At 35.5% G+C, this 10,772-nt stretch overlaps 1 pseudogene; it reads right to left on the reverse strand.

The window, feature by feature from the left end:
* Window positions 1-8,311: 8,311 nt before the first annotated feature.
* LOC149547879 (uncharacterized) lies at window positions 8,312-10,515 on the reverse strand (annotated as a pseudogene).
* Window positions 10,516-10,772: the final 257 nt, after the last annotated feature.

Genomic DNA, 10,772 nt, shown 5'->3' on the forward strand with positions numbered 1-10,772 from the left:
CCCTAATGGATCTGTGCAGCATGGAAACAAATGACTGATCAAAAATGTCTGATATGCAGGCGTCATCCCTGCATCTACTACCTCTGGTAGGTAGTCCCACTGAACAGGAGCTAGACTACGAATATCTATCATGGATAGCCCTGGATCCTTCCGTGGAGGCCATCCCCGCTCAATATCCTTCTGCACCTTAGCATAGGCACAGTACTCACGAGAAATGTCCTAGGGACGGCCATACTGCCGCCATACTCGTGAAATAACAAATCTCTCGATCATGAATGTCGTCCTACCCGCTAGAGGTCGAGAACTAAACATCCATGGTAGCTCTCTGGGGGCATCATCCCATTCCTCTGTCTCTCTCCAAGGTCGCCATACAACAGACACTAGGTCATCAAGATGTGTCTGCCAGTGCTCAGCCTTACCCAGGTGGGCCTAGGTAATATGCCCTCAATATTTGCATATGTAGGGCTCCATAGGCTCTTGGGCATCCTCAAAAATTGGCCTACATACAAGAAGATGCTCCCAAGCCCAAATCTGCAAAACATAAACTCTCGCTGCCATGGTCTTCTTCTCATGGAAGATGACCTCGTGCATCTCATGAAAAAGGTGAGCCAGCATGTATTGACCCCACCCAAAGATCTCGGGTGCCTCAACCATCCTGCGAAGCATGGCACCCCACCCACACTCCAAACCATGTTGTCCTCTATCAGGACATAAGAAACAGCTCAAGAATATAGCTAGCACAGATGCCAGCTAATGGCCCTACCCCTCAGTAGCTCTCTCTCGAACACAACTAATAGCACCTCTGTCCCTGCTCGAGGCACTATGTCATAGATGACTCAGGCACCGTAAAAGGGAATTCGCAAGATCCTCCAGATGTCCTCCAGAGTGATGGTCATCTCGCCCATCAGCAAATGGAATGTGTTCATCTCCGAATGGAAATGCTCTACCAATGTAGTGAGAAGGTCATGATTCACCATCACGGCTAGAATCCAGCACAAAGAAGACAAACCCAATCGGGCAATGTCTACCCGATCTGCGTCATCCAGACTCTGTAATAACTCTCCATATGGCGGATAGTGTGACCTCCTGCACACACAACAAAAAATGACAAACAAACGATCAGTATCAAGTTGAAATGAAGCATCAAAATGAACTAAAATGCAATTTTTAAGTGTAAAAATCAAAATTGTCATGGAATTTCACACAAAATTCATGAAATCTCATGTGAAATTCTACCAGTTTCATGCGAAGACATTATTTCTTTGCGCAAAGAATCATGCATTCGCGTGAAAAAAGAGTTGCTCGCGTGAAGAAAGTAATGTCTATGCGAGAAAAGAGGATTTTGCGTGAAAACTGAATCGCCTCGCATGAAGAATCTATTTCTTTGCGCGAAATCAAATGCCTCCCGCATGAAGATCGTCATGCCGCACGCGAAGAAATAGACAACCTTGAATCTTCGCCCGAAGAAAGAAGATCTTCGCGTGAGAAGAGATCGGTCTCATGTGAAGAAAGATTAAACAATCCTAAAAGCATTCTAAAAATGTAATAAATGACCTCAAAATGCGTAAAAACACAAGTACAAAGATGCAAAATCGATGACTCGCCAGTGGTCCATAGTCTACTAGCAGGTTGTGTCATCTAGAGTGCTCAAAACGATGATATCTCACACTCATTACCATGTCTCTATCAGAGCTCAAAGTCACTACAAGACAAAAGCACAAATGAATTGAAAATGACCCTTCGAGCCCTTATATAGCTGTTGACCCAAATTTTTCAAAGTGCTCAGATTTGCGCAAAAATCACACCCCTGGCTAATTGGACCATTCTGGATCCATTTTCGGGATCAAATTTGAAATTTGACACACCTAAGAACCTCAAAAATGTGTTTTAAAATTTTGGAGACCGACGCGATCGAATGCTTGTGCAACCCAAATCTTTCTGGTTCTTTGTGATTCTTGGAATCCTTTCAAATTTACATTCTCCATATTTTCAAAATTCATTTTGAAAATAGTCAACTCAAGACAACTATGGCTAAATTTGGTCAACTTTTGGTCAACCTTGGTCTTTGCAACTTTGCAATCATTTCAAATCAACCCTGAATCTTCTTTAGATCGTTTTGATCTCTTCTACATTCTGTTGAATCTCAGATTTCTTCTATATCTCATGATATACTAATTCAAATCATATTTCTAGTGTGTCATCTTTTGATTTCACTCTCGAGGGGGCAGGATGATTACATCATTAAATACTTATTGCTCAGGGCATCTGGTTCCCATCTTATGTCCTTATCACTTGGGGCATCTCATCACTCGGGGCATCTTGTTCCCTTCTATCTGGCATCTTTTCCATCTATCTTATCTTTTCATCAATTGATCAACCTTATAATAACTCTTCTCAGAGTTCAATGGATAGGTATTGGGACAGTCTAAACCCTGACTCCTAAGGATCAAGCCTCGTTCTAGGGATGATTATATGACTCATGATTGGACCTTGTTATCTTTTATCAATCTTAGGTATCTAGGTGTTCTACCTAGATCCTTGAAGGTTAAGCTCTGTTCTAGAGATAATCTTCTAAATGCTTTCAGTTTCAGGTATCTAGGTGTTCTATCTGGATCCTTGAAGATTATGATTTGTTCTGAAGATAATCTTCTAAATGCTATCAATTTTAGGTATCTAGACGTTCTATCTGGATCCTTAAATATTATGCTTCATTTTGGAGATAGTCTTTTAAATGCTATCGATCTTAGGTATCTAAGTGCTCTACTTGGATTCCTTGGGATTAAGCTCTGTTCTAGAGATAATCCTTAAAAGCTTATCAATTGGTCTTCGTATAATCAACTTCAGAACCAATCTCATGTCTAATTATCTTTGAATTGAACGTGCTGCTCGCACATTCATTCAAAGAGGGGCAAAATGTAATACTCCAAAATTGGCTCATTGCCATCTCAACCAATTCTGGTCTATTTCTGATCAATCCTAAAGTCCTATTCCATTAGGCAAATTCTTATTCTACTACTCGCTACTTGACTTAATTGTCAGATGCAGAAGACCCTAATCTGCATTCATCATATTTCTTATTTAATTCCTATAGTACGTACTCATATTAGTCGCATTAAACCTACTTGATTTAATTATAATTTAATTACTAAGTATTTATACTTTAATTAAATTAAATTATATCCTAAGGCTAATGTACTATGGAATTAAATTTATTTAATTTAATAAATATGCCTATTTTAATTAATTAAATGAAATTATTTAATTAAATTGAGTACTTCTAATTAATTACACAAAGTTATTTAATTAAATGGGAAGTCATTCCTAATTAATTAAATGAAGTTATTTAACTAAATAAGAAAAGTGTCTCTAATTAATTAAAGGATTATTTAGTTAAATAGAAAAGGTAATTATAAGAGCATATCTCATTTTATTAAATTAAATATCTCACCAAAATCCTTCTTCAGTTCAAAAAGGGAAATTTCTAGTTCGCTATTGATCAAAAAGAAATTAAATCAATTAACTCCTTTTTCTACTCAAATTAAATCAATTAACTCCTTTTTCTACTCAAAAGAAATCAGTTAACTCTCTCTAATTTGGGAATCTTCCTTTATGACTGAACTTCATCTTTAATCATGACTGTTGATTGAAATCGATCTCAACTGTTGATGGATTCTAGGAAAGTCTATTTAAGAGACCCTTATCTCTTCATTTTGAGGGGAGGTCGAATGAGAATTTGCATCGAATTGCTACTAGATTGTGCATTCATTTGAGCTCCCTACTTTCATATTCATTTTCTAGTTTAATTCTCATATAGATTTAATATGCATACATTTTAGCATAGCTTTCTTTTACATGTTCTTAGATTAAACGTGCATACTCCATTCTAGATTAATCTGCATTCTCATATAGATTAGTCGCATTTTCTTTCAAATCCTTCATTCTTACAGGGTCTGGTTGCTTAAACACCTCGAATCTGAGGATATCTGACAAGCAATTCCCTTTAGATAGAAGGCAACAGGTCACTTTGCCGGCTGATTTTCGGATGAACAATCCAATGTTCATTCCGGGATGAATCCGCATACAATGACCATGTTGAAGTGTGTGTGTTAAAAAAGACCACATATTCACGCATACATCTTCTACCTCCTAATATGCATCATAAAAACAATATAGTCATAAATACATATACAACTCATTGTAACCCAAAGGTGTGAAGAAGATTTGTAACATCACCCCTCATCCAAGTGGGTGAAATACCAGTCTACCTTATAATAGTTTGGCATTTCATCTACATTCTACATGACAACAAAGCCAGTACCTTTAAGTTGTAATAGGTTATATTTGTTAGAAGAGTTGAGCTAAGTTAGCATTAAGGATAATTTTGAACTTCCACACTAAATAAGTACCACAAGTGCTATAGCTGACTCATCTCTATTAGGCTTTAAAATTCCAAGAAAAGACTTTGAATTGTGAGGGAGATCCTCCTAATGAACTAACTATACCCCAAATAGACATGGGTGAATGAGTAGAGCACTCTAGGGCACTTGAGAGAACTATGTTGAAAGATCTTGGAAAAATGACCCCCAAACTTTGGGAGAAGGGGTGTGGTGCTTTTCCTTCCAAGGAACCCTCCATAGAATAAAAGAAAAACAAATGCCAACATCATATGGGGTATATGGCTATATATATCTATAAAAAAATTAAAGGTATTATTTTAGTGCAAACCAACCTTATTCTTTCCCATGTTTCTTATTGCCTCCAATTTTTTATAAAGACATTATAGATAGTGTGCCTCACCCAAACAATGAATCAACATGAAAAGTTTTCAATATATTTTTGGTATTAAAACTATCTTGGATATATATTAAAATGGTTTGTGATTGATGAGGGCATCTATTGTAAATGGTAAGTTCAATATAAATCAGCAACTAAGAACATGAAACAAAAAGCAAAGTACAAACTAAAAATATATGATTTAAAGACAAGAGAAAGGAGAGAGGAATTGCAACCCTCCAATGGAAACTCCCAATGTGCCACTTCAGTCCACTCCTCAAACCTACACACACACATGAGGAGAAGCTTGTGGTTTTTTATTTAAGAAACATGCCAAAGTCAAACCCATGTTTTGGTGATACCAAATCCATGGAAGCCAAGATAAAGATGATTAGCTAAACAATTATAGATATGAGAAGAAAAGATAAAGGCACTATGATATGTTTATTCAAATCTACAAGAGTTAGTGCAAGGATAACTCCCGTCCAGATCTGAGAAGTCAAAGCTTGTTGGAATAAAAGTCAATATGCGTTACTGTGCAATTAAGGAGGGTGGAGCAACAATGCAAGATGAACAAAGAGTTATGAAAACTACCCAAATGGTCAAGAAAGTTGCATAGATAACTCCAAAAAAATTTGAATAAGTAAGAAGCCTAAAAATGGGGGCAAATGGAGGTTTTAAATAACACAAAGGATTTTCAACATTGGTGGACTACCAAAGAAGGCATTACACTAGAAAAGACAATAGGTGCAACACTCAATGACCTCCTTCACTATGAAGGTTCATAGGAACAATGTGCACTAAACATCTATGTAGTGCACATGTGTTCTTGATCAAATTAGTCTACATGTTGAGGAATTTGAATAGAAAACAATGATTAGTTAAGCAAGTTGAGTTGGAGGCATAGGTCAAGATTGGATTCGATGAAATCATAGAAATGTTGCCACAAGCACTGCAAACCATTAGAATTGTCTAAGTGTCTTTTTAAAATAAATTGCAAAGTTTTAAATTTTCTTTTGGATACCATTCGAGCCCTAATTTAAGGAGGTTTCCATCAAGTTCCCTCAACTTGATCAGATTTTGACATCATTTCTTCATTGAATACTGTGAAAACTCTATCTTAGGGCTTTATGAGCATTGCTTTTGTTCTCTTAATAAATCAAGAAAATGATGTGTGCCTACTGCATTTGCTGCTAACCAGGGTGTCTACTATAACGAGATATAGCAATATGGTATATCTCTATCCACCCAATATTGCTCTTGGTCCTTTAATGAGGTTACCTGCAAAGTTCATGTACGTCATGTATGCACACCTTGGAGAAAGATAATGGAAGTGAAAATCTTGCAAAGGTTCAGTTTGATCTTTAGGTTAAGCATCCATATCCACAGTGAAAAAGGAACACAATCCATAAACAAAGAAATTTTTATCTAGGATATGGAAATCCATCACCAAATTAGATAGAATTAGATCTTTAAAAGAATATGTTCTTTATAAAGTTCAAGTTTTACTATACTGAGGTTCTAAAAATATGTATACCTCCTATAAAAAATTTGTTATACCCTTTCTTTTAGGGCATTTAAATCCACAACTTTCAAAAACTCAAGCACATTTACTCTTGGTCCATAATAGACAATATGCCTTTCTAAAAGGAGCATAATGTCATCAAATAATTCATATGTTTCTAGAGTAGGTTGAAGCAAAGACATGAGAATAGTTGCATTCATATGGGTACAAAATTACTACAAGAACTTCACGATTTGATACATTGTAAAACTGTCTAGCCCTATGGATACGATTTGATCCATCAAAAGAGTAGTTGTTGGCCCAACACTCATCTAGCCTATAATAAAACAAGATTTAAAGACTACATTGCAAACCTACAAAATAAGCTTGATTCAATGACTAACGAAGGAAGAATTATGAGCCAATAATATGTAGAACTATACATTGAATGTGAATTTTTGAAGGCATGGTTGGGAGATTATAATGGCATCCTAAGCTCTATGGAAGATGAAACATGGAGTCTAAAGTCTATCTCAGAGAGCAATGCAAAGATAGTGGAAGCCTTGCAAACTCAAATGCAATTTATCACCCATGAACAAACACATATGAGAAGGACACGTGAAGAACTGACAACCAAAAATAAGTCCCTAAAATTTGAATTGGAGAATTATGATCATAGATTTGATTTATTAGAAAATGAGAGGAACTCATTTAAATCTACATTACCAAGCATGAAGGAAGCTTTGATTCAAGAAAATGGTTTATTGAAACAACAAGTCCACGAGCTTCAAAATAACTTGTGTATAGGGGCTAATTATTACAATAGGATTTCCACTAATGATATGCTCGATTTAGCATCAGGGGAGAGGTAGCTACTTACATCTCTATCAGAAACCAACGATAAAGTGATGGAAGATCTAGTTACAAAGAACGCAATAGTGAAAAAGGAAGCTCTTCAACTTGGTCAACAAAATAAAGCTTTAATTCAAGAAAATGTTTCATTGAAACAAGTAGTCCATGCACTTCAAAATAAATTTGGTATGTGGGATGATACTTGCAAAAGGGTTTTTGTTGATGATATGCTTGTTTTAGTAAGAGGCAGTTACATCCCTATTAGAAACCAATGCTAAAGTGATGGAAGATTTGGTTACATAGAATCAAAGATTGAAATAGGAAGCCCTTCAAATTGATCAAGAAAACTAGCTACTACAAAAGAGCATATTTAGTAAAAAGTCTTTACTTAAAACAATGATGAAAATATTATATAGATGAATGCAAAAATGATTGAACTAAGAATGAGATTGAAGTATAGGAAGAGAATGGAAGAAAATATACCAAAGCATTGAAAGAACATGAAGATCTTCTAAGGAGAGAGAAAGTGAAGAAAAAAGAGAGTGAGGACAAAAGGAAGGAGGGTAATGTGAGGGTTTCACATACCAAACAGCCTTTATTGGTAACTTGATGCCTTGCATTCATCTAGATTTTAACAAGAAGTGCAATGTAACCAAAATCTTGTGCACTGGCACAAAATGTATCATTCTTCCTTCAGATGCACTACTTTGTTGATATCTTATGGCTGGTTTGGTGGGATAGTATAATTAACCACCCTTTCTACCAATTATGTGAGAAATGTAATTATTCAATTTATCCTTACAATTTTTTAATCATGATTGATGTATACTCCAACAGTTCCTTCACTGCAATAGATTGCAATACTATAAAATTCATTTTATAATTTACTATGAGATATTATAATTTACAAATGAAGGAAATCCTAGAAAATATTGGAGTTTTGTAGCTTTACATTGTGTTGTTATATAATGATAACATGTTTTTAGGTTCTACATGTTCCTATATAATGAGAACATGTCATCTGTTAGCATTATGAAAGTGATGCACATAATGAAGAAATCATTTGTTGACAAAATGAAAAGAACCAAAGCGAAGTTATAACACAAAAGATGAGCCATAATTTTCTTCCCATCATGTACCATGCGATGAAAATTTAAAAACATTGAGAAAAATAAATCAATATTATTTCATGAAAGCAAATCCACATACATTTTCTTCCCAATTTTTTTTTGAAAAGTCACTTTCAATGGCAATGATTGTAATTCTCATTAGTAGCATTTCAAAAATTAAATTTATTGGATAGACATAGACTGGCAAGCCCTGTTGTGTCTCCATCACATTTAAAAGTGATGCCCATTTTTTCCTTGAAAATCTATACACCATGGTGTGACTGTAGGTTTTCCCTAGATAGTAAACTATATTTGGAAAGTTAGGATGGTGGACACCATCAGGAAGGTCAGAGTCTCCAAGGCCAAGACTAAATATTTCTCATAAATTGCACATTCTTTTCCAACAATTCTCTTGAACATATTGGAACTATAAAATTGCAAGCTTGGTGCATTTATCCAGATATTAGGTATCCTACCACTGAAATCATCTTGGACTCTCACAACATGTCTTAGATAAAAAAAAATTTGGAGGACCCAAAACCATATTTATATCATAACCCATAGGCACATTCTGGATTATGCTCCGAACAGTGGTTTCCCTATTAAAATCATAGGGGGTTCCTTGTACGGGGGTGATAGCCCCAATTAGAAGAAGTTGTTGGTCCACTGGAGTATAATTGTGAGTCCATATTTTCACTTTGTTATCAAGTATGGCCCTCCCACTATCGTGTCATGCAAGGTTCCAATAAGTATATTGGACCAAGCACACAAGGGTGGCCTTATTCAAAGGTTTCACCTTCATAACAACTGCTAACTCCTTATTTCTAGCTATAGGATAAGTAACAGATACATTAAGATAACCATGGAATCCTATCAACAAAAAACCAAAAAAAATTGCATTCAAAATGTAGAAATTCGTGTGGAAAAGAACCAATTTTCCTTTATCATGTATACTAAAGCCTCTCTAAATATGCCTAAAAGTGTTAAATAGTCAAAGTTGGGAATTTTTTTACAAACCAACTCAATGGCAGATTGTTATATGATTCTCCAATTATGTTGTAAGGGGAACAACTTCAAAGCGACTCAATGGCAGATAGTCATAGAACTCCCTTATTCAGTTTTGTGTAATCAAAGATGCATTTGTTAAAAGAGATGAAAACTATTGATCTTTGCAAAAATCCATCTAATTTTTACGTTGTTCTCCATCATAACTATGGTAAGTGAACTAAATAGAAGGTCAATCTCCTCTTGTAATTTTTGCTACCTTCCATATAACCTTGTCAAATCCAATTTTTCCCCTGTTGAAAAAAAATTGCAAAACACAATCTTCCAAGACAAAAGCATTTAAACTAAAAATCACTTTAATATATGAAAGGAGAATGCAAGAAGGAAATAATTGACCATGGAGTGTATTATTCCCATCATTGGCAGGTAGATGGTACACTTTTCCATCTAAAGTGAACTCTGCATCCTTGATTTTGTTCACTACATGCCCCACAGTTGTGCCAAAGTAAGGGTTGAAACTACCATTATGGATGCAATTTCTTTCGAATTTAAACAATACATTCAATGAAAGATCTCACAATCTCAAGAAAATAGACCAAATCAGACACTTTCCTTATACAAATCAAGGGAGTCAAAACCAAGAACAATGTTTGATTCTTTATTGATAATCGGCTTGAATGAAAAAGGGCACTCATATGATTTATAGAGAAAGCAACTAAAAACATAAAAGAAGCAAGTTGCAATAATAATATAGGAAGTGCCAAATTAGATGAATATAATCATTTATCTTCTCCTCTTTTGTGTTGAGAAATGACCTTAGAAAGAGATACATGATCGACCAAACTTCTAATGATGGATTAATGTGTGAAGGTTAGGCTATTAGCCCTAATTTGCATTTGGATGGTGATCTCTCTCTCTTTATTTAAGTTGGGTGGGGTGAGAGAGCCTTCCAACAATAGATGACTAGAGTAGATTGACTTAGGTGAATTGATTGACTTTGTCGCACCTAGCTTCATCTGACTCTCAAGCTATGAGGAACTTCAGTATGCTGAAGCATGGAACATCAAGGTCAAACACACTATTGCTTCCCATAGAGCGATGTGGATGAAGTTTTCCACTACCTTTGATGACATGTGTGAGGCTATGGCTACAATCATAGAAACCATCAAGATGGAGGCATGAAAGGTCAAAATGTTTGCAACCAAGCACACTTTACTAGTCCCTAAAATCCTGCTTCACACAGAGGGGCAAGGCAAGTGCTTTTGCGCCCATGGGATCAAATTAGGAAAGTGTTACCTGTGTAATGAAGCCCCAATTTTGCATACGACATAATATAATGCATATATTTTTTACATTTTTTTGTAATGACCTGAGTTGGTCAAAATTTCAACCAACTCGAGAAAACTTAGGAAATTTTTGACCAACGTAGGGATGAAAAAAAGAAAGATGAAATCATAGCTTTAGTCAAAAAATTTGGTAGAAAAAAATTGCAAATGTACTAGTAGAACAATCTCCGAAATTCCTTTAGA

Source organism: Cupressus sempervirens, chromosome 7 (assembly GCF_028749045.1).
Source record: "Cupressus sempervirens isolate cs-2001-9-10 chromosome 7, ASM2874904v1, whole genome shotgun sequence".
NCBI classification, from domain to species: domain Eukaryota; kingdom Viridiplantae; phylum Streptophyta; class Pinopsida; order Cupressales; family Cupressaceae; genus Cupressus; species Cupressus sempervirens.